The sequence below is a fragment of the Stegodyphus dumicola genome, chromosome 11, assembly GCF_044657685.1.
Source record: "Stegodyphus dumicola isolate Sdum_Otavi_A_Nest chromosome 11, ASM4465768v1".
Lineage (NCBI taxonomy): Eukaryota > Metazoa > Arthropoda > Arachnida > Araneae > Eresidae > Stegodyphus > Stegodyphus dumicola.
In genome coordinates this window covers 167,523,724-167,546,877 of record NC_140778.1, presented here as the reverse complement: position 1 = coordinate 167,546,877, position 23,154 = coordinate 167,523,724, and the positions used below count along the sequence as shown (strand labels likewise).

The window sequence follows — 23,154 nt, the reverse complement described above, 5'->3', positions numbered from 1 at the left end:
GATGTTGTCAGACCTTCGGTTTTCTGAAATTTGAAGGGGCCATTTTAAAAGGACGTTTTCCTGAGGATGCAGTGGGTGAGTGAAGTTTCTGCTTTTTGGATATATTGTGGGCCGTATCCTGCAAGTAGTGCCATAGCAGGCCAACCCGTGGCGAGGGCGGAATAAATTCCTAACCACAAGCCTATCTGCAAAAATTAGTTTAATATCTTGACGTCATGTCGACGTCGTATCAGATATTAAGCTGATAAGAACAGATGTTTTTTATTGAACAATACTTTTGGCCACTTTACAGAAGAATGATATTTGCGTGGCAGAAATATCATTTTACAATTCTATTATACATTAATTTTCTATTTACAATTATTTACAGAGCGAAGCAGATATGTACAACAACTATTTTCAGAACCAAGCACTTATGTACAACATACTAGGTTTTTCTTTCTACTTACATATTTCGGGGGTTTGTACTTTGTGAACACTTAATCGGATAGTTCAGTGAGTCCATGTTAAATTTACCAGTTCTCCTGTCTGACGTCCGTGAGATGCTCCACATAGATATCCCTTGATTTACTTATTGTTTCACTTACGATGAGCTTTCGCATAAGTGATGCGTACTTCCTGCTGCAGATCCTGCTGAGAACTTTATCGTTGTTTGGATCCCATGATCCTAGTGCTCCGATTACAATTGCTTCTACGCGCACATCGTTGTATGTAGATTTCAGTGCTTCGATTAGCGGACGGTACTTGTTCATCTTCTCTCGGCGAGCAGCATCAAATGAAGACCGACGGTTGTCAAAAGCAACTGTTATGTCTAGGATGAGGCATGCGTTGTCTCTTGTTAGGATGATGTCCGGGCGTAGCGGGAGTCCTCTGACTGGCCGGTTCTCGGAGAGGAGCTGCCACCTTCCACTGGCTGCCTTTTTAATCCTCTCTACCACTGCATTGTGCCTCGCTTGGTAGAGACGGCTGTATCTCATGCAGTGGCAGAGGACATGCGGGAGGGTCTCGAGCTCAAAGTTGCATCTTCTGCAGCCACGGGAGCCATTCACATTGCGACGAACACCGTTCAGGGGGACGAGGTTTAGCCTTGCACGATGTATAAATCGCCAGTCGGCGAATCGTGTAAATGCCCCGTTCCGGAAAAAGTGAGAGCTTGCTTTGGCAGCCGCTGCGCATTCCATCGCCTTGCCCTGGTTGGGATAAGTGATGAGTTTCTCTGCGCGGGATTTCTTGATGGCATTCCGCAGGGTGCGGAATACAAGGCGTCGCTTGCCGGCTGTTATGGTGGTACCGTCATGAGAGATCTCCACAGTGTGGTCGTCAGAAATTGTCCACGTGACTTTTAGGCGACGGGCTGCGCTTCTGGCCGCGGACCAAACTGATGAAATTGGGTTGGAGGTGCTCCTGGGAAAGTCTTCGTCACATCCCGAAAGGAAAGCTGCAATCTCAGAGAAGGAAGGAACCCTTTTCAGTCGTCCACTTACAAGTCGCGTAAGGTCCTCCCAAGCGAGCTGTTGTATCCCAGGGTCCAATGAAGTGAGCAACTTGAAAGCGCTGTCAATCCTTGCTATATCTGAGCTTTCGGCAGCCAGCGGGATACCAAAGCATGCAGATTCCTTCGCGCCGTAAAGATATTCATTTGCCGCCTCGGGAGGTAGGTTGAGAGTCCTCTTTAGTAGCGGGCGCACATGTGAGTCAATCTTTGCCCAGTCGGTTTTCTTCAACCGGGCCGTCCTCATATCAAAATCCATTGATGGAAACACAAAGGATTTGAGCGCGTCAATGCGCTGCCAGGGAGCAAGTGGCGAATTCAGGATCATCTCGCATTTCTGTAGGTAAGTATTGAGTGCCTCGATGTCCGGTGGTTGGTTGAATCCAATTGGTTTCCCCAAAAATTCCTCACCTTCACCCTCACGAAGACACCTGATGGCAGTGCCGTCGATCGAGAACTGAGAGTGGCGGACACCCGTTGGGCGAGCTCCGGAGATATGTAGGGAGAAGCATTTTCTGGGGTTGATGTAGAGGCCAAGCTTTCCAACCAGGTTGTGCGTCAGATTGAGTTGAGTTTGCAGCTCCGCAGGGGAGGGCGCGAGTAGCAGTAGGTCGTCGGCATACGCCAGTATGCGGTGTAGAGGACTTTGCCCTTGGACTGCGACAAGTATCGGGTTGATGGTCAAGTTGAACAACAGCCCACTTAGGGGGCAACCCTGACGTACTCCGATGTCAATTGGAATTGGATCCGTGGGGCCTTCCTCTGTGAAGACGCGTGTGGACGCATCCGTGTACAGCTCCTGTATCAGCTCGGTGAAATGATTCCCAACTCCAGAGGCTCGAAGCGCAGCAAAAATTGCATCGTGGGGCACGGATCCGAAGGCATTGGATAGGTCCAATGACGCCAGGCAGGTGTCAGATTGGCTGGTCCGTGCTAGCTGGATTCTCTGCTGAACAACGAAGTTATTTTCAAACACCCCGTCGAAGGGTAGAAATCCCTTCTGTGACGGGGAAAGGATGCAGTTGTCGATGAGCCAAGAAGTGAACCGTCGTGCCAGGCAACCACAGAACAGCTTGGCAATCGTAACACTCAGCGAGATAGGACGCCAGTTTTTGATGTTATGCGGGTCACCCCCTTTGGGTAACAGGATAGTACGAGAGTCTTTCCAAGCTGCAGGGACTTTCCTAGCTTTCAAGCAGATGTTGAAGATGGCTGCGAGTACTGTACAGTCCGGATCAACGGCCTTCCAATGGTTGTATGAGAGTCGATCGTGTCCGGGTGCCGAGTTTTCAGCTGAATAGAGTTTCCTTGCGATCTCTGCAGGAGAAAATGGAGAGAGGTCAAGTTCTCTGGGGAGAGGGGATGGTGAGGTGTACACTGAGGTGTCAACTCGGTTGTTGCATAGGGCAGCAGCAAAGTGATCTTGTATATCCTGTCTTCCAATTGGGCATCTCTGTGAATCATCCCCGCAAATCAGTCGGACCGCTCTGCGTCGGTTACGACGGTAGAGTTTCTGGAGCAACTTTGGGTCATCACGTATCTTGGCGGAATTGTTGTTGTTTCCACTTACATCCTCGCTAGCGGGAGGAAGACGAACTGCACTCGCGGCGGCCATCAAGATCTCGTCAAGTAACGTGGAAAAGGCATCCCACTGCTCAGTGGTCATCGGGTCGGAAAACTCTTCCAGTCGTTCTACGAAGTGTTCAAGGGGGGACGTGACTTGTATTTCTACACCACCCAGTGGAGATCTCTCGGCATCATCCGATACGGCTTCTGGAACCGGTGAGTCGGGTGTAACTGTAGGACCGGTAGGTGAAGGCGAATCCGGGAAGGACGGCTCCGGGGAGTGTTCTTCAAAGGAAGGGTTGGTTCCCAGATTGTCAGTCAAAGGCGCATCAACCTGTGGGGTAGTCCTCATGTCTGTTCCTGGAGGTGCGGCATCCTCTTGATAGGGCAAGGTATTAGGGTCTGTTGCACTTGTCGATTGGTAGGCAGTGGAAGGTCCATCAGTTCTAGCATCATCTTGGCGAGATGTACGGAATCGTGCAGTCCGTGCCTGTCGTCTTGCCGAGGTGGAGGGAAGGAGAGGCGTCACTAGAGGTGGCTGGAGTAAGCGCTGCCGTTCACGTCGGTGGCGTGCTTGGTGGTTAAGGAATCCACCCCGTGTTTGGCATGAGAAGTCGCACTGGGTACATCTCCAACGATGTTGAATGCCCGATTCGACGACTACGGGCCGGTCTCTAAAGCATTGATGGGTCGAGACCTTAACGGCGATGGGCAATAGGCAGTGTGCACACCAGTTCCGAGTGCTAGCAACATCTATGCCATGTGTGTACAAGAGGTGTCTGCAGAGCGAGTGGCGGAGTTGGGTCCAGCGTTTCGAATGGAATGTCCTATGGCAGTCCCTTTCGGTGCAGTGGAGTGTGTCTTGCATCGGGAAGAGTAGATGGACAATAGAGTCACGTCGGCAGGATGTCTCTGGGCAGGACTCATGATTCTCCACATGAGTGGGCATAGGCAAAGGCTCCCTCACTGACAGGTTCTGCAATGGCCTGCTAGGACGTGGGCCAGGTGCAATTTGCTCAGTAGAAGTCGTAGCAGCATGTGAGCGTATTACATTGCTGTCTGGTGCGGGCAATTCAGTAGAGAGCAGATCAGTCCTTTCTGAGGGAGTGAGGCATAGGATGAGGACGTCCGCATCAGTCGTGTCTCCAGCGCTGGAGGTAGTATCCAAGCGTGTCTGGCAGGGTACTTGAGGTGCGACATCGGATTCACCAGGTAGGTCTTTACTAGGCGAAGTGGTCACCGGGACAGTGGCAGTTAAAGCAGGTTGAGGAGCAGCGTCTGTTGAGCCAGAGGCAGTGCAGTCCGTGTGGACGGGGCCTGGTGCAGGAGCAGCGGGCGGTGAAGAAGCGGCGTCAGTCAGTGTCTCAGGAGTTGAGGAGGTAAAGTCATCGTCTCCAGGAGAGGTGGGAGGCGGAGCCTGTCTGTGACGGAGGTGACGATGGGACCGCAGCTGTTTCTTATTCAGGCAGGAGCGACCACAATCCGGGCAGGTGACGGCAGACGCCAGTTGAGGTGTGGAAGCATTAGTCTTTGGTCCAGGTATGACGGTGGGAGTAGAATTCCTGGCCGGGAGGGTGAAGTATGGTGTCGACGGGATTGACGTCTCCGAAGGTGGCAGCAAGTTCCTTGTGTTCTCCGCAGGAAACACCTTGGATTTAGCAGGTACGTTGGACGTCAGAGACTCCGTCCCCGCGATGGAGGTGATCACTGCGCAGAGAGGACCGGTTGAAGCAGGATGAGCAGAACTCTCTCTCATGGATGGCGAAGAAAGAGCTTCAGCGTAAGTGCGTGGGGGTGAGCTCGTGAGTGTGTTCGATGAGCAGGCATGACCAGCCGCCGTCCGAGCCCGTGTATGATGACATACGGGCGAGATCAATGACCCAGGAATGCTCGCAGCTACCCTTCTGTCAGGAGGTGGGTGGAGCTGACTGTCTTTCTCCTGCACGTGCGTCCTTGTATGCCTTCTGAGGCCCCTTCTGCTCGTACACTCCAATCCGCAGACGTAGCATGCGAATGTAGACTGGGGTGTGGTGGGCGTGTCCTTGGCAGAGGAGGACGTGTGAGCAGACTTGGCGAGTGATGAACCCTCTGGTGTCCTTCGTTCACTAGGTTGACAAGTGACCACAGGTAGGAGCGGTGTGCAGCCAGAAGTCTTGGCTTGAATTCTATCCAACAGTTGGCGTAAGTGTCCACCTTTGGAAAGGGGCGGTCCAGAGGGTGTAACGAAAGCTGGCACGTGTCTGGGCAAGGAGGACGACCCGGTGGGCGTGGCTTCACTAGTGGCGATACTCCCGTAGTAGTAGGTGGGCACACTCCTGGCAGACGAGCCGGCTCCGGGCAGGCAAGGCGTGGCACTAGGGACCACAGCGGCGACTCCAGGATGAGCAGTGGCACTAGAAGATGCAGGAACAGCTCTGGAACCTCCAGTGGCAATTTCGGGAGAGGCACTCGCTCCAAGGGCAAGAATAGCTCCGGCAGATCCAGCTACGACACAAGAGTTTCCATCGGAGGATCCATGGTCTGCAGCGGCGACTTGGGAAGTAGCCGGAACGGATTGGATCAATCCAGGAACAGATGCAACCGGGAAGGCTCCGGCCGTCACAGGGATGTCTTCAGAAGCTCCAAGGTAGGCAGGAATGGCCTCAGACAATCCGGGGGCCTCAGCTTCTGCATCAGGCGCACCAGGAGAGGCTCCAATAGATCCAGGGATGGCTTGGGAAGCATCAGCGGCTGATCCCGGAGCAAGAGGGACGACTCCATTGGATCCAGGGATAGCTCAGCGGGAACGGCGGGCACTCCATGGTCAACAGCTGCTCCAGGGACTCCATGAACAGCACGGGAACAGGTTCCAATGGATCCAGCAACAGGACCTCCAGCGGGAACGGCAGGCACTCCACGGTCAACAGCTACAACAGGAACGTCTCCAGGGACTCCATGCACCGTATGGGAACCTGCTCCGGCATCCAGGACTCCAAAACTGGCTTCAGGAGGCGGTGAGCGTCTTCCAGGGCTCCGAACTCCAGGCGGTGGGCGGGGCCTCGGCGGTGGGCGAGGCCTAGAAACAGGAAACATCTTTAGCCACCAGTCTACCTGTAAAAACAGTAAGAAGTGACCAAAAAAGATGAAAAAGTATCGGCAACTTGACCGATTTACTACACTTTGATCTTAGCCAAAAGGCCGAGAAGCGATGCAGAATTCTCTGGCGTGATGAATTCACTTTCAATTTTTCATATTTCAAAAGTCCTGAGCATTCGTGCAGGGGGAGAAGGGGGTGCAGAAGACTCAGGTTAGCGAGTGCTGCTTGGGGGTTTTTTATGATATGTCGTTATTTCATCCTCCTCCTGTGTTACAAAAAAAGAGGTGTACAAGGAAGACCAATTTCTGTCTAGTCAAGTGGATCATTTTGCGGTCCTTTCTAATGTTCCCATTCTGGAGGCGTCAGTCCCCTCCTCCTTGGGCGGGGCTAGTTTTAAAAAGCCAAGGACGTCAAAAGTTCATTTCATTCAAGATTCAATTGCAAATTTTATTCTTACTACAGCAAATGAACCACAATGCTGAAATATCCTCACAGATATTTCTACAATATCGCAATAACTTACAGTAGTTATATTGGACGTTTTACGGAAACGTTGGCCGGAACAAAATTCAAAGTAGAAAAAGTTAATCCGATCTCAACGCGAAATCGCTACAGTCAATAACAGCAGTAAGTAAACAACTGAATTCCGGTGTTTTCCTCCAGCTTTTATAAGCTTATGCACCATGCAACATAATATTCTCGTATTTTCTCAATTTTTTTTCAGATGGGAAAAGAGGACAATGAAATATTCATGAAAGTGTTCATTTCTCTGGAGTAGCTTCCTCCTCCGAAAAATCTCATTCTTCACTGCAGGTGAATATAAAACAAATGTAATTACAAAGGCAATAAAAATAGCAAAACCAAAAATAAATAAATAAATATTCCTGGAGTTATCGAATGCCCATGCTTGGGAAGAAATTATTTTTTGTGATTAAACAAATATTGAGACAGTAAAATTTATCAGCCAAAACTGCATTACATAATGCCAGAGTTTGATTGACACAAACTCGACATGCACAGTCCAGCACATGGTTTCCAACTCAGAGATACTCTCTCTCTCTCTCTCTTCAGTTCAAACGTTGCACTTGAAAACACAGAGTGAAATATTACGAACTTAAAACAATTAAACAAACAGAAAAATTACAAAAAACACTTTACAAATTCATTTGTAATATGTACAATAAAACAGTACTTTTTAATTTACAATTAATGATTACTTTGTATTCTACACTTCCACACTAGTGGCGGGCAAGCCATCTCAAAACTCAGAATAAACTGCTTCCTGCATAGTGCAGCCATCTATTGGCATTTTCCCGTTTGTTAATATTAATGTGCCAACAAAATAAATGAATGAATGAATAAAAACATAAATACAACAATCCTTAACAATAATTGTAGACCATTACAATTAGCTGGCGTTTAGAAATCATACAGAGACAAACAAAACATTAGGAAACAGACAGAAAAATCTTTGTTGCTGCAGTGTGCCTACAAACATTTTACACCCTTTTGAGAGTTATTTACAATAAAAAGGCTCGTGTGTTGAAAGAAGCAATGTGTATACGCGCGCTGTAGTGGGAAAGATCTGGCAAATGTGAATAGGAATTCTCTCAAACTTACATGAAATGAGACAAAAATGTTACTGCAAATGAAATTTGAGTGATATTTCGAGGCCGATCTTCCTTCAATCAGTCAGACAGAATGAGTAAGTTGTTAACAGTACGGGGAAAGAAATGTGGATTTTATGGGATTTCTGTAAATACGAATAAAACTTCGTATTTACAGAAACCAGAACTTGACACTGAAAAGAACGAGGGTTAAACCCGAGGCTCCAGAATGTTCCCATTCCGAGGAAAAGAACGAGGGGCCCGAGTTAAAAAAAAGGCAGGTCGCCGCACACTCGTACAAAGGTATGATGTTGTCAGACCTTCGGTTTTCTGAAATTTGAAGGGGCCATTTTAAAAGGACGTTTTCCTGAGGATGCAGTGGGTGAGTGAAGTTTCTGCTTTTTGGATATATTGTGGGCCGTATCCTGCAAGTAGTGCCATAGCAGGCCAACCCGTGGCGAGGGCGGAATAAATTCCTAACCACAAGCCTATCTGCAAAAATTAGTTTAATATCTTGACGTCATGTCGACGTCGTATCAGATATTAAGCTGATAAGAACAGATGTTTTTTATTGAACAATACTTTTGGCCACTTTACAGAAGAATGATATTTGCGTGGCAGAAATATCATTTTACAATTCTATTATACATTAATTTTCTATTTACAATTATTTACAAAGCGAAGCAGATATGTACAACAACTATTTTCAGAACCAAGCACTTATGTACAACATACTAGGTTTTTCTTTCTACTTACATATTTCGGGGGTTTGTACTTTGTGAACACTTAATCGGATAGTTCAGTGAGTCCATGTTAAATTTACCAGTTCTCCTGTCTGACGTCCGTGAGATGCTCCACATAGATATCCCTTGATTTACTTATTGTTTCACTTACGATGAGCTTTCGCATAAGTGATGCGTACTTCCTGCTGCAGATCCTGCTGAGAACTTTATCGTTGTTTGGATCCCATGATCCTAGTGCTCCGATTACAATTGCTTCTACGCGCACATCGTTGTATGTAGATTTCAGTGCTTCGATTAGCGGACGGTACTTGTTCATCTTCTCTCGGCGAGCAGCATCAAATGAAGACCGACGGTTGTCAAAAGCAACTGTTATGTCTAGGATGAGGCATGCGTTGTCTCTTGTTAGGATGATGTCCGGGCGTAGCGGGAGTCCTCTGACTGGCCGGTTCTCGGAGAGGAGCTGCCACCTTCCACTGGCTGCCTTTTTAATCCTCTCTACCACTGCATTGTGCCTCGCTTGGTAGAGACGGCTGTATCTCATGCAGTGGCAGAGGACATGCGGGAGGGTCTCGAGCTCAAAGTTGCATCTTCTGCAGCCACGGGAGCCATTCACATTGCGACGAACACCGTTCAGGGGGACGAGGTTTAGCCTTGCACGATGTATAAATCGCCAGTCGGCGAATCGTGTAAATGCCCCGTTCCGGAAAAAGTGAGAGCTTGCTTTGGCAGCCGCTGCGCATTCCATCGCCTTGCCCTGGTTGGGATAAGTGATGAGTTTCTCTGCGCGGGATTTCTTGATGGCATTCCGCAGGGTGCGGAATACAAGGCGTCGCTTGCCGGCTGTTATGGTGGTACCGTCATGAGAGATCTCCACAGTGTGGTCGTCAGAAATTGTCCACGTGACTTTTAGGCGACGGGCTGCGCTTCTGGCCGCGGACCAAACTGATGAAATTGGGTTGGAGGTGCTCCTGGGAAAGTCTTCGTCACATCCCGAAAGGAAAGCTGCAATCTCAGAGAAGGAAGGAACCCTTTTCAGTCGTCCACTTACAAGTCGCGTAAGGTCCTCCCAAGCGAGCTGTTGTATCCCAGGGTCCAATGAAGTGAGCAACTTGAAAGCGCTGTCAATCCTTGCTATATCTGAGCTTTCGGCAGCCAGCGGGATACCAAAGCATGCAGATTCCTTCGCGCCGTAAAGATATTCATTTGCCGCCTCGGGAGGTAGGTTGAGAGTCCTCTTTAGTAGCGGGCGCACATGTGAGTCAATCTTTGCCCAGTCGGTTTTCTTCAACCGGGCCGTCCTCATATCAAAATCCATTGATGGAAACACAAAGGATTTGAGCGCGTCAATGCGCTGCCAGGGAGCAAGTGGCGAATTCAGGATCATCTCGCATTTCTGTAGGTAAGTATTGAGTGCCTCGATGTCCGGTGGTTGGTTGAATCCAATTGGTTTCCCCAAAAATTCCTCACCTTCACCCTCACGAAGACACCTGATGGCAGTGCCGTCGATCGAGAACTGAGAGTGGCGGACACCCGTTGGGCGAGCTCCGGAGATATGTAGGGAGAAGCATTTTCTGGGGTTGATGTAGAGGCCAAGCTTTCCAACCAGGTTGTGCGTCAGATTGAGTTGAGTTTGCAGCTCCGCAGGGGAGGGCGCGAGTAGCAGTAGGTCGTCGGCATACGCCAGTATGCGGTGTAGAGGACTTTGCCCTTGGACTGCGACAAGTATCGGGTTGATGGTCAAGTTGAACAACAGCCCACTTAGGGGGCAACCCTGACGTACTCCGATGTCAATTGGAATTGGATCCGTGGGGCCTTCCTCTGTGAAGACGCGTGTGGACGCATCCGTGTACAGCTCCTGTATCAGCTCGGTGAAATGATTCCCAACTCCAGAGGCTCGAAGCGCAGCAAAAATTGCATCGTGGGGCACGGATCCGAAGGCATTGGATAGGTCCAATGACGCCAGGCAGGTGTCAGATTGGCTGGTCCGTGCTAGCTGGATTCTCTGCTGAACAACGAAGTTATTTTCAAACACCCCGTCGAAGGGTAGAAATCCCTTCTGTGACGGGGAAAGGATGCAGTTGTCGATGAGCCAAGAAGTGAACCGTCGTGCCAGGCAACCACAGAACAGCTTGGCAATCGTAACACTCAGCGAGATAGGACGCCAGTTTTTGATGTTATGCGGGTCACCCCCTTTGGGTAACAGGATAGTACGAGAGTCTTTCCAAGCTGCAGGGACTTTCCTAGCTTTCAAGCAGATGTTGAAGATGGCTGCGAGTACTGTACAGTCCGGATCAACGGCCTTCCAATGGTTGTATGAGAGTCGATCGTGTCCGGGTGCCGAGTTTTCAGCTGAATAGAGTTTCCTTGCGATCTCTGCAGGAGAAAATGGAGAGAGGTCAAGTTCTCTGGGGAGAGGGGATGGTGAGGTGTACACTGAGGTGTCAACTCGGTTGTTGCATAGGGCAGCAGCAAAGTGATCTTGTATATCCTGTCTTCCAATTGGGCATCTCTGTGAATCATCCCCGCAAATCAGTCGGACCGCTCTGCGTCGGTTACGACGGTAGAGTTTCTGGAGCAACTTTGGGTCATCACGTATCTTGGCGGAATTGTTGTTGTTTCCACTTACATCCTCGCTAGCGGGAGGAAGACGAACTGCACTCGCGGCGGCCATCAAGATCTCGTCAAGTAACGTGGAAAAGGCATCCCACTGCTCAGTGGTCATCGGGTCGGAAAACTCTTCCAGTCGTTCTACGAAGTGTTCAAGGGGGGACGTGACTTGTATTTCTACACCACCCAGTGGAGATCTCTCGGCATCATCCGATACGGCTTCTGGAACCGGTGAGTCGGGTGTAACTGTAGGACCGGTAGGTGAAGGCGAATCCGGGAAGGACGGCTCCGGGGAGTGTTCTTCAAAGGAAGGGTTGGTTCCCAGATTGTCAGTCAAAGGCTCATCAACCTGTGGGGTAGTCCTCGTGTCTGTTCCTGGAGGTGCGGCATCCTCTTGATAGGGCAAGGTATTAGGGTCTGTTGCACTTGTCGATTGGTAGGCAGTGGAAGGTCCATCAGTTCTAGCATCATCTTGGCGAGATGTACGGAATCGTGCAGTCCGTGCCTGTCGTCTTGCCGAGGTGGAGGGAAGGAGAGGCGTCACTAGAGGTGGCTGGAGTAAGCGCTGCCGTTCACGTCGGTGGCGTGCTTGGTGGTTAAGGAATCCACCCCGTGTTTGGCATGAGAAGTCGCACTGGGTACATCTCCAACGATGTTGAATGCCCGATTCGACGACTACGGGCCGGTCTCTAAAGCATTGATGGGTCGAGACCTTAACGGCGATGGGCAATAGGCAGTGTGCACACCAGTTCCGAGTGCTAGCAACATCTATGCCATGTGTGTACAAGAGGTGTCTGCAGAGCGAGTGGCGGAGTTGGGTCCAGCGTTTCGAATGGAATGTCCTATGGCAGTCCCTTTCGGTGCAGTGGAGTGTGTCTTGCATCGGGAAGAGTAGATGGACAATAGAGTCACGTCGGCAGGATGTCTCTGGGCAGGACTCATGATTCTCCACATGAGTGGGCATAGGCAAAGGCTCCCTCACTGACAGGTTCTGCAATGGCCTGCTAGGACGTGGGCCAGGTGCAATTTGCTCAGTAGAAGTCGTAGCAGCATGTGAGCGTATTACATTGCTGTCTGGTGCGGGCAATTCAGTAGAGAGCAGATCAGTCCTTTCTGAGGGAGTGAGGCATAGGATGAGGACGTCCGCATCAGTCGTGTCTCCAGCGCTGGAGGTAGTATCCAAGCGTGTCTGGCAGGGTACTTGAGGTGCGACATCGGATTCACCAGGTAGGTCTTTACTAGGCGAAGGGGTCACCGGGACAGTGGCAGTTAAAGCAGGTTGAGGAGCAGCGTCTGTTGAGCCAGAGGCAGTGCAGTCCGTGTGGACGGGGCCTGGTGCAGGAGCAGCGGGCGGTGAAGAAGCGGCGTCAGTCAGTGTCTCAGGAGTTGAGGAGGTAAAGTCATCGTCTCCAGGAGAGGTGGGAGGCGGAGCCTGTCTGTGACGGAGGTGACGATGGGACCGCAGCTGTTTCTTATTCAGGCAGGAGCGACCACAATCCGGGCAGGTGACGGCAGACGCCAGTTGAGGTGTGGAAGCATTAGTCTTTGGTCCAGGTATGACGGTGGGAGTAGAATTCCTGGCCGGGAGGGTGAAGTATGGTGTCGACGGGATTGACGTCTCCGAAGGTGGCAGCAAGTTCCTTGTGTTCTCCGCAGGAAACACCTTGGATTTAGCAGGTACGTTGGACGTCAGAGACTCCGTCCCCGCGATGGAGGTGATCACTGCGCAGAGAGGACCGGTTGAAGCAGGATGAGCAGAACTCTCTCTCATGGATGGCGAAGAAAGAGCTTCAGCGTAAGTGCGTGGGGGTGAGCTCGTGAGTGTGTTCGATGAGCAGGCATGACCAGCCGCCGTCCGAGCCCGTGTATGATGACATACGGGCGAGATCAATGACCCAGGAATGCTCGCAGCTACCCTTCTGTCAGGAGGTGGGTGGAGCTGACTGTCTTTCTCCTGCACGTGCGTCCTTGTATGCCTTCTGAGGCCCCTTCTGCTCGTACACTCCAATCCGCAGACGTAGCATGCGAATGTAGACTGGGGTGTGGTGGGCGTGTCCTTGGCAGAGGAGGACGTGTGAGCAGACTTGGCGAGTGATGAACCCTCTGGTGTCCTTCGTTCACTAGGTTGACAAGTGACCACAGGTAGGAGCGGTGTGCAGCCAGAAGTCTTGGCTTGAATTCTATCCAACAGTTGGCGTAAGTGTCCACCTTTGGAAAGGGGCGGTCCAGAGGGTGTAACGAAAGCTGGCACGTGTCTGGGCAAGGAGGACGACCCGGTGGGCGTGGCTTCACTAGTGGCGATACTCCCGTAGTAGTAGGTGGGCACACTCCTGGCAGACGAGCCGGCTCCGGGCAGGCAAGGCGTGGCACTAGGGACCACAGCGGCGACTCCAGGATGAGCAGTGGCACTAGAAGATGCAGGAACAGCTCTGGAACCTCCAGTGGCAATTTCGGGAGAGGCACTCGCTCCAAGGGCAAGAATAGCTCCGGCAGATCCAGCTACGACACAAGAGTTTCCATCGGAGGATCCATGGTCTGCAGCGGCGACTTGGGAAGTAGCCGGAACGGATTGGATCAATCCAGGAACAGATGCAACCGGGAAGGCTCCGGCCGTCACAGGGATGTCTTCAGAAGCTCCAAGGTAGGCAGGAATGGCCTCAGACAATCCGGGGGCCTCAGCTTCTGCATCAGGCGCACCAGGAGAGGCTCCAATAGATCCAGGGATGGCTTGGGAAGCATCAGCGGCTGATCCCGGAGCAAGAGGGACGACTCCATTGGATCCAGGGATAGCTCAGCGGGAACGGCGGGCACTCCATGGTCAACAGCTGCTCCAGGGACTCCATGAACAGCACGGGAACAGGTTCCAATGGATCCAGCAACAGGACCTCCAGCGGGAACGGCAGGCACTCCACGGTCAACAGCTACAACAGGAACGTCTCCAGGGACTCCATGCACCGTATGGGAACCTGCTCCGGCATCCAGGACTCCAAAACTGGCTTCAGGAGGCGGTGAGCGTCTTCCAGGGCTCCGAACTCCAGGCGGTGGGCGGGGCCTCGGCGGTGGGCGAGGCCTAGAAACAGGAAACATCTTTAGCCACCAGTCTACCTGTAAAAACAGTAAGAAGTGACCAAAAAAGATGAAAAAGTATCGGCAACTTGACCGATTTACTACACTTTGATCTTAGCCAAAAGGCCGAGAAGCGATGCAGAATTCTCTGGCGTGATGAATTCACTTTCAATTTTTCATATTTCAAAAGTCCTGAGCATTCGTGCAGGGGGAGAAGGGGGTGCAGAAGACTCAGGTTAGCGAGTGCTGCTTGGGGGTTTTTTATGATATGTCGTTATTTCATCCTCCTCCTGTGTTACAAAAAAAGAGGTGTACAAGGAAGACCAATTTCTGTCTAGTCAAGTGGATCATTTTGCGGTCCTTTCTAATGTTCCCATTCTGGAGGCGTCAGTCCCCTCCTCCTTGGGCGGGGCTAGTTTTAAAAAGCCAAGGACGTCAAAAGTTCATTTCATTCAAGATTCAATTGCAAATTTTATTCTTACTACAGCAAATGAACCACAATGCTGAAATATCCTCACAGATATTTCTACAATATCGCAATAACTTACAGTAGTTATATTGGACGTTTTACGGAAACGTTGGCCGGAACAAAATTCAAAGTAGAAAAAGTTAATCCGATCTCAACGCGAAATCGCTACAGTCAATAACAGCAGTAAGTAAACAACTGAATTCCGGTGTTTTCCTCCAGCTTTTATAAGCTTATGCACCATGCAACATAATATTCTCGTATTTTCTCAATTTTTTTTCAGATGGGAAAAGAGGACAATGAAATATTCATGAAAGTGTTCATTTCTCTGGAGTAGCTTCCTCCTCCGAAAAATCTCATTCTTCACTGCAGGTGAATATAAAACAAATGTAATTACAAAGGCAATAAAAATAGCAAAACCAAAAATAAATAAATAAATATTCCTGGAGTTATCGAATGCCCATGCTTGGGAAGAAATTATTTTTTGTGATTAAACAAATATTGAGACAGTAAAATTTATCAGCCAAAACTGCATTACATAATGCCAGAGTTTGATTGACACAAACTCGACATGCACAGTCCAGCACATGGTTTCCAACTCAGAGATACTCTCTCTCTCTCTCTCTTCAGTTCAAACGTTGCACTTGAAAACACAGAGTGAAATATTAGGAACTTAAAACAATTAAACAAACAGAAAAATTACAAAAAACACTTTACAAATTCATTTGTAATATGTACAATAAAACAGTACTTTTTAATTTACAATTAATGATTACTTTGTATTCTACACTTCCACACTAGTGGCGGGCAAGCCATCTCAAAACTCAGAATAAACTGCTTCCTGCATAGTGCAGCCATCTATTGGCATTTTCCCGTTTGTTAATATTAATGTGCCAACAAAATAAATGAATGAATGAATAAAAACATAAATACAACAATCCTTAACAATAATTGTAGACCATTACAATTAGCTGGCGTTTAGAAATCATACAGAGACAAACAAAACATTAGGAAACAGACAGAAAAATCTTTGTTGCTGCAGTGTGCCTACAAACATTTTACACCCTTTTGAGAGTTATTTACAATAAAAAGGCTCGTGTGTTGAAAGAAGCAATGTGTATACGCGCGCTGTAGTGGGAAAGATCTGGCAAATGTGAATAGGAATTCTCTCAAACTTACATGAAATGAGACAAAAATGTTACTGCAAATGAAATTTGAGTGATATTTCGAGGCCGATCTTCCTTCAATCAGTCAGACAGAATGAGTAAGTTGTTAACAGTACGGGGAAAGAAATGTGGATTTTATGGGATTTCTGTAAATACGAATAAAACTTCGTATTTACAGAAACCAGAACTTGACACTGAAAAGAACGAGGGTTAAACCCGAGGCTCCAGAATGTTCCCATTCCGAGGAAAAGAACGAGGGGCCCGAGTTAAAAAAAAGGCAGGTCGCCGCACACTCGTACAAAGGTATGATGTTGTCAGACCTTCGGTTTTCTGAAATTTGAAGGGGCCATTTTAAAAGGACGTTTTCCTGAGGATGCAGTGGGTGAGTGAAGTTTCTGCTTTTTGGATATATTGTGGGCCGTATCCTGCAAGTAGTGCCATAGCAGGCCAACCCGTGGCGAGGGCGGAATAAATTCCTAACCACAAGCCTATCTGCAAAAATTAGTTTAATATCTTGACGTCATGTCGACGTCGTATCAGATATTAAGCTGATAAGAACAGATGTTTTTTATTGAACAATACTTTTGGCCACTTTACAGAAGAATGATATTTGCGTGGCAGAAATATCATTTTACAATTCTATTATACATTAATTTTCTATTTACAATTATTTACAGAGCGAAGCAGATATGTACAACAACTATTTTCAGAACCAAGCACTTATGTACAACATACTAGGTTTTTCTTTCTACTTACATATTTCGGGGGTTTGTACTTTGTGAACACTTAATCGGATAGTTCAGTGAGTCCATGTTAAATTTACCAGTTCTCCTGTCTGACGTCCGTGAGATGCTCCACATAGATATCCCTTGATTTACTTATTGTTTCACTTACGATGAGCTTTCGCATAAGTGATGCGTACTTCCTGCTGCAGATCCTGCTGAGAACTTTATCGTTGTTTGGATCCCATGATCCTAGTGCTCCGATTACAATTGCTTCTACGCGCACATCGTTGTATGTAGATTTCAGTGCTTCGATTAGCGGACGGTACTTGTTCATCTTCTCTCGGCGAGCAGCATCAAATGAAGACCGACGGTTGTCAAAAGCAACTGTTATGTCTAGGATGAGGCATGCGTTGTCTCTTGTTAGGATGATGTCCGGGCGTAGCGGGAGTCCTCTGACTGGCCGGTTCTCGGAGAGGAGCTGCCACCTTCCACTGGCTGCCTTTTTAATCCTCTCTACCACTGCATTGTGCCTCGCTTGGTAGAGACGGCTGTATCTCATGCAGTGGCAGAGGACATGCGGGAGGGTCTCGAGCTCAAAGTTGCATCTTCTGCAGCCACGGGAGCCATTCACATTGCGACGAACACCGTTCAGGGGGACGAGGTTTAGCCTTGCACGATGTATAAATCGCCAGTCGGCGAATCGTGTAAATGCCCCGTTCCGGAAAAAGTGAGAGCTTGCTTTGGCAGCCGCTGCGCATTCCATCGCCTTGCCCTGGTTGGGATAAGTGATGAGTTTCTCTGCGCGGGATTTCTTGATGGCATTCCGCAGGGTGCGGAATACAAGGCGTCGCTTGCCGGCTGTTATGGTGGTACCGTCATGAGAGATCTCCACAGTGTGGTCGTCAGAAATTGTCCACGTGACTTTTAGGCGACGGGCTGCGCTTCTGGCCGCGGACCAAACTGATGAAATTGGGTTGGAGGTGCTCCTGGGAAAGTCTTCGTCACATCCCGAAAGGAAAGCTGCAATCTCAGAGAAGGAAGGAACCCTTTTCAGTCGTCCACTTACAAGTCGCGTAAGGTCCTCCCAAGCGAGCTGTTGTATCCCAGGGTCCAATGAAGTGAGCAACTTGAAAGCGCTGTCAATCCTTGCTATATCTGAGCTTTCGGCAGCCAGTGGGATACCAAAGCATGCAGATTCCTTCGCGCCGTAAAGATATTCATTTGCCGCCTCGGGAGGTAGGTTGAGAGTCCTCTTTAGTAGCGGGCGCACATGTGAGTCAATCTTTGCCCAGTCGGTTTTCTTCAACCGGGCCGTCCTCATATCAAAATCCATTGATGGAAACACAAAGGATTTGAGCGCGTCAATGCGCTGCCAGGGAGCAAGTGGCGAATTCAGGATCATCTCGCATTTCTGTAGGTAAGTATTGAGTGCCTCGATGTCCGGTGGTTGGTTGAATCCAATTGGTTTCCCCAAAAATTCCTCACCTTCACCCTCACGAAGACACCTGATGGCAGTGCCGTCGATCGAGAACTGAGAGTGGCGGACACCCGTTGGGCGAGCTCCGGAGATATGTAGGGAGAAGCATTTTCTGGGGTTGATGTAGAGGCCAAGCTTTCCAACCAGGTTGTGCGTCAGATTGAGTTGAGTTTGCAGCTCCGCAGGGGAGGGCGCGAGTAGCAGTAGGTCGTCGGCATACGCCAGTATGCGGTGTAGAGGACTTTGCCCTTGGACTGCGACAAGTATCGGGTTGATGGTCAAGTTGAACAACAGCCCACTTAGGGGGCAACCCTGACGTACTCCGATGTCAATTGGAATTGGATCCGTGGGGCCTTCCTCTGTGAAGACGCGTGTGGACGCATCCGTGTACAGCTCCTGTATCAGCTCGGTGAAATGATTCCCAACTCCAGAGGCTCGAAGCGCAGCAAAAATTGCATCGTGGGGCACGGATCCGAAGGCATTGGATAGGTCCAATGACGCCAGGCAGGTGTCAGATTGGCTGGTCCGTGCTAGCTGGATTCTCTGCTGAACAACGAAGTTATTTTCAAACACCCCGTCGAAGGGTAGAAATCCCTTCTGTGACGGGGAAAGGATGCAGTTGTCGATGAGCCAAGAAGTGAACCGTCGTGCCAGGCAACCACAGAACAGCTTGGCAATCGTAACACTCAGCGAGATAGGACGCCAGTTTTTGATGTTATGCGGGTCACCCCCTTTGGGTAACAGGATAGTACGAGAGTCTTTCCAAGCTGCAGGGACTTTCCTAGCTTTCAAGCAGATGTTGAAGATGGCTGCGAGTACTGTACAGTCCGGATCAACGGCCTTCCAATGGTTGTATGAGAGTCGATCGTGTCCGGGTGCCGAGTTTTCAGCTGAATAGAGTTTCCTTGCGATCTCTGCAGGAGAAAATGGAGAGAGGTCAAGTTCTCTGGGGAGAGGGGATGGTGAGGTGTACACTGAGGTGTCAACTCGGTTGTTGCATAGGGCAGCAGCAAAGTGATCTTGTATATCCTGTCTTCCAATTGGGCATCTCTGTGAATCATCCCCGCAAATCAGTCGGACCGCTCTGCGTCGGTTACGACGGTAGAGTTTCTGGAGCAACTTTGGGTCATCACGTATCTTGGCGGAATTGTTGTTGTTTCCAGTTACATCCTCGCTAGCGGGAGGAAGACGAACTGCACTCGCGGCGGCCATCAAGATCTCGTCAAGTAACGTGGAAAAGGCATCCCACTGCTCAGTGGTCATCGGGTCGGAAAACTCTTCCAGTCGTTCTACGAAGTGTTCAAGGGGGGACGTGACTTGTATTTCTACACCACCCAGTGGAGATCTCTCGGCATCATCCGATACGGCTTCTGGAACCGGTGAGTCGGGTGTAACTGTAGGACCGGTAGGTGAAGGCGAATCCGGGAAGGACGGCTCCGGGGAGTGTTCTTCAAAGGAAGGGTTGGTTCCCAGATTGTCAGTCAAAGGCGCATCAACCTGTGGGGTAGTCCTCGTGTCTGTTCCTGGAGGTGCGGCATCCTCTTGATAGGGCAAGGTATTAGGGTCTGTTGCACTTGTCGATTGGTAGGCAGTGGAAGGTCCATCAGTTCTAGCATCATCTTGGCGAGATGTACGGAATCGTGCAGTCCGTGCCTGTCGTCTTGCCGAGGTGGAGGGAAGGAGAGGCGTCACTAGAGGTGGCTGGAGTAAGCGCTGCCGTTCACGTCGGTGGCGTGCTTGGTGGTTAAGGAATCCACCCCGTGTTTGGCATGAGAAGTCGCACTGGGTACATCTCCAACGATGTTGAATGCCCGATTCGACGACTACGGGCCGGTCTCTAAAGCATTGATGGGTCGAGACCTTAACGGCGATGGGCAATAGGCAGTGTGCACACCAGTTCCGAGTGCTAGCAACATCTATGCCATGTGTGTACAAGAGGTGTCTGCAGAGCGAGTGGCGGAGTTGGGTCCAGCGTTTCGAATGGAATGTCCTATGGCAGTCCCTTTCGGTGCAGTGGAGTGTGTCTTGCATCGGGAAGAGTAGATGGACAATAGAGTCACGTCGGCAGGATGTCTCTGGGCAGGACTCATGATTCTCCACATGAGTGGGCATAGGCAAAGGCTCCCTCACTGACAGGTTCTGCAATGGCCTGCTAGGACGTGGGCCAGGTGCAATTTGCTCAGTAGAAGTCGTAGCAGCATGTGAGCGTATTACATTGCTGTCTGGTGCGGGCAATTCAGTAGAGAGCAGATCAGTCCTTTCTGAGGGAGTGAGGCATAGGATGAGGACGTCCGCATCAGTCGTGTCTCCAGCGCTGGAGGTAGTATCCAAGCGTGTCTGGCAGGGTACTTGAGGTGCGACATCGGATTCACCAGGTAGGTCTTTACTAGGCGAAGGGGTCACCGGGACAGTGGCAGTTAAAGCAGGTTGAGGAGCAGCGTCTGTTGAGCCAGAGGCAGTGCAGTCCGTGTGGACGGGGCCTGGTGCAGGAGCAGCGGGCGGTGAAGAAGCGGCGTCAGTCAGTGTCTCAGGAGTTGAGGAGGTAAAGTCATCGTCTCCAGGAGAGGTGGGAGGCGGAGCCTGTCTGTGACGGAGGTGACGATGGGACCGCAGCTGTTTCTTATTCAGGCAGGAGCGACCACAATCCGGGCAGGTGACGGCAGACGCCAGTTGAGGTGTGGAAGCATTAGTCTTTGGTCCAGGTATGACGGTGGGAGTAGAATTCCTGGCCGGGAGGGTGAAGTATGGTGTCGACGGGATTGACGTCTCCGAAGGTGGCAGCAAGTTCCTTGTGTTCTCCGCAGGAAACACCTTGGATTTAGCAGGTACGTTGGACGTCAGAGACTCCGTCCCCGCGGTGGAGGTGATCACTGCGCAGAGAGGACCGGTTGAAGCAGGATGAGCAGAACTCTCTCTCATGGATGGCGAAGAAAGAGCTTCAGCGTAAGTGCGTGGGGGTGAGCTCGTGAGTGTGTTCGATGAGCAGGCATGACCAGCCGCCGTCCGAGCCCGTGTATGATGACATACGGGCGAGATCAATGACCCAGGAATGCTCGCAGCTACCCTTCTGTCAGGAGGTGGGTGGAGCTGACTGTCTTTCTCCTGCACGTGCGTCCTTGTATGCCTTCTGAGGCCCCTTCTGCTCGTACACTCCAATCCGCAGACGTAGCATGCGAATGTAGACTGGGGTGTGGTGGGCGTGTCCTTGGCAGAGGAGGACGTGTGAGCAGACTTGGCGAGTGATGAACCCTCTGGTGTCCTTCGTTCACTAGGTTGACAAGTGACCACAGGTAGGAGCGGTGTGCAGCCAGAAGTCTTGGCTTGAATTCTATCCAACAGTTGGCGTAAGTGTCCACCTTTGGAAAGGGGCGGTCCAGAGGGTGTAACGAAAGCTGGCACGTGTCTGGGCAAGGAGGACGACCCGGTGGGCGTGGCTTCACTAGTGGCGATACTCCCGTAGTAGTAGGTGGGCACACTCCTGGCAGACGAGCCGGCTCCGGGCAGGCAAGGCGTGGCACTAGAGACCACAGCGGCGACTCCAGGATGAGCAGTGGCACTAGAAGATGCAGGAACAGCTCTGGAACCTCCAGTGGCAATTTCGGGAGAGGCACTCGCTCCAAGGGCAAGAATAGCTCCGGCAGATCCAGCGACGACACAAGAGTTTCCATCGGAGGATCCATGGTCTGCAGCGGCGACTTGGGAAGTAGCCGGAACGGATTGGAACAATCCAGGGACAGATGCAACCGGGAAGGCTCCGGCCGTCACAGGGATGTCTTCAGAAGCTCCAGGGTAGGCAGGAATGGCCTCAGACAATCCGGGGGCCTCAGCTTCTGCATCAGGCGCACCAGGAGAGGCTCCAATAGATCCAGGGATGGCTTGGGAAGCATCAGCGGCTGATCCCGGAGCAAGAGGGACGACTCCATTGGATCCAGGGATAGCTCCAGCGGGAACGGCGGGCACTCCATGGTCAACAGCTGCTCCAGGGACTCCATGAACAGCACGGGAACAGGTTCCAATGGATCTAGCAACAGGACCTCCAGCGGGAACGGCAGGCACTCCACGGTCAACAGCTACAACAGGAACGTCTCCAGGGACTCCATGCACCGTATGGGAACCTGCTCCGGCATCCAGGACTCCAAAACTGGCTTCAGGAGGCGGTGAGCGTCTTCCAGGGCTCCGAACTCCAGGCGGTGGGCGGGGCCTCGGCGGTGGGCGAGGCCTAGAAACAGGAAACATCTTTAGCCACCAGTCTACCTGTAAAAACAGTAAGAAGTGACCAAAAAAGATGAAAAAGTATCGGCAACTCGACCGATTTACTACACTTTGATCTTAGCCAAAAGGCCGAGAAGCGATGCAGAATTCTCTGGCGTGATGAATTCACTTTCAATTTTTCATATTTCAAAAGTCCTGAGCATTCGTGCAGGGGGAGAAGGGTGTGCAGAAGACTCAGGTTAGCGAGTGCTGCTTGGGGGTTTTTTATGATATGTCGTTATTTCATCCTCCTCCTGTGTTACAAAAAAAGAGGTGTACAAGGATGACCAATTTCTGTCTAGTCAAGTGGATCATTTTGCGGTCCTTTCTAATGTTCCCATTCTGGAGGCGTCAGTCCCCTCCTCCTTGGGCGGGGCTAGTTTTAAAAAGCCAAGGACGTCAAAAGTTCATTTCATTCAAGATTCAATTGCAAATTTTATTCTTACTACAGCAAATGAACCACAATGCTGAAATATCCTCACAGATATTTCTACAATATCGCAATAACTTACAGTAGTTATATTGGACGTTTTACGGAAACGTTGGCCGGAACAAAATTCAAAGTAGAAAAAGTTAATCCGATCTCAACGCGAAATCGCTACAGTCAATAACAGCAGTAAGTAAACAACTGAATTCCGGTGTTTTCCTCCAGCTTTTATAAGCTTATGCACCATGCAACATAATATTCTCGTATTTTCTCAATTTTTTTTCAGATGGGAAAAGAGGACAATGAAATATTCATGAAAGTGTTCATTTCTCTGGAGTAGCTTCCTCCTCCGAAAAATCTCATTCTTCACTGCAGGTGAATATAAAACAAATGTAATTACAAAGGCAATAAAAATAGCAAAACCAAAAATAAATAAATAAATATTCCTGGAGTTATCGAATGCCCATGCTTGGGAAGAAATTATT

The 23,154-nt window shown here is 50.0% G+C and overlaps 6 pseudogenes; all 6 read right to left on the bottom strand.

The window, feature by feature from the left end:
* Positions 1-101: 101 nt before the first annotated feature.
* On the bottom strand, positions 102-303 carry LOC118203635 (U2 spliceosomal RNA; annotated as a pseudogene).
* Positions 304-6,097: 5,794 nt separating this feature from the next.
* On the bottom strand, positions 6,098-6,247 carry LOC146994703 (U2 spliceosomal RNA; annotated as a pseudogene).
* Positions 6,248-8,149: 1,902 nt separating this feature from the next.
* Positions 8,150-8,351, bottom strand: LOC146994702 (U2 spliceosomal RNA; annotated as a pseudogene).
* Positions 8,352-14,145: 5,794 nt separating this feature from the next.
* LOC146994701 (U2 spliceosomal RNA) lies at positions 14,146-14,295 on the bottom strand (annotated as a pseudogene).
* Positions 14,296-16,197: 1,902 nt separating this feature from the next.
* LOC146994700 (U2 spliceosomal RNA) lies at positions 16,198-16,399 on the bottom strand (annotated as a pseudogene).
* A 5,795-nt stretch (positions 16,400-22,194) lies between these two features.
* LOC146994699 (U2 spliceosomal RNA) lies at positions 22,195-22,344 on the bottom strand (annotated as a pseudogene).
* Between the last annotated feature and the right edge of the window lie 810 nt (positions 22,345-23,154).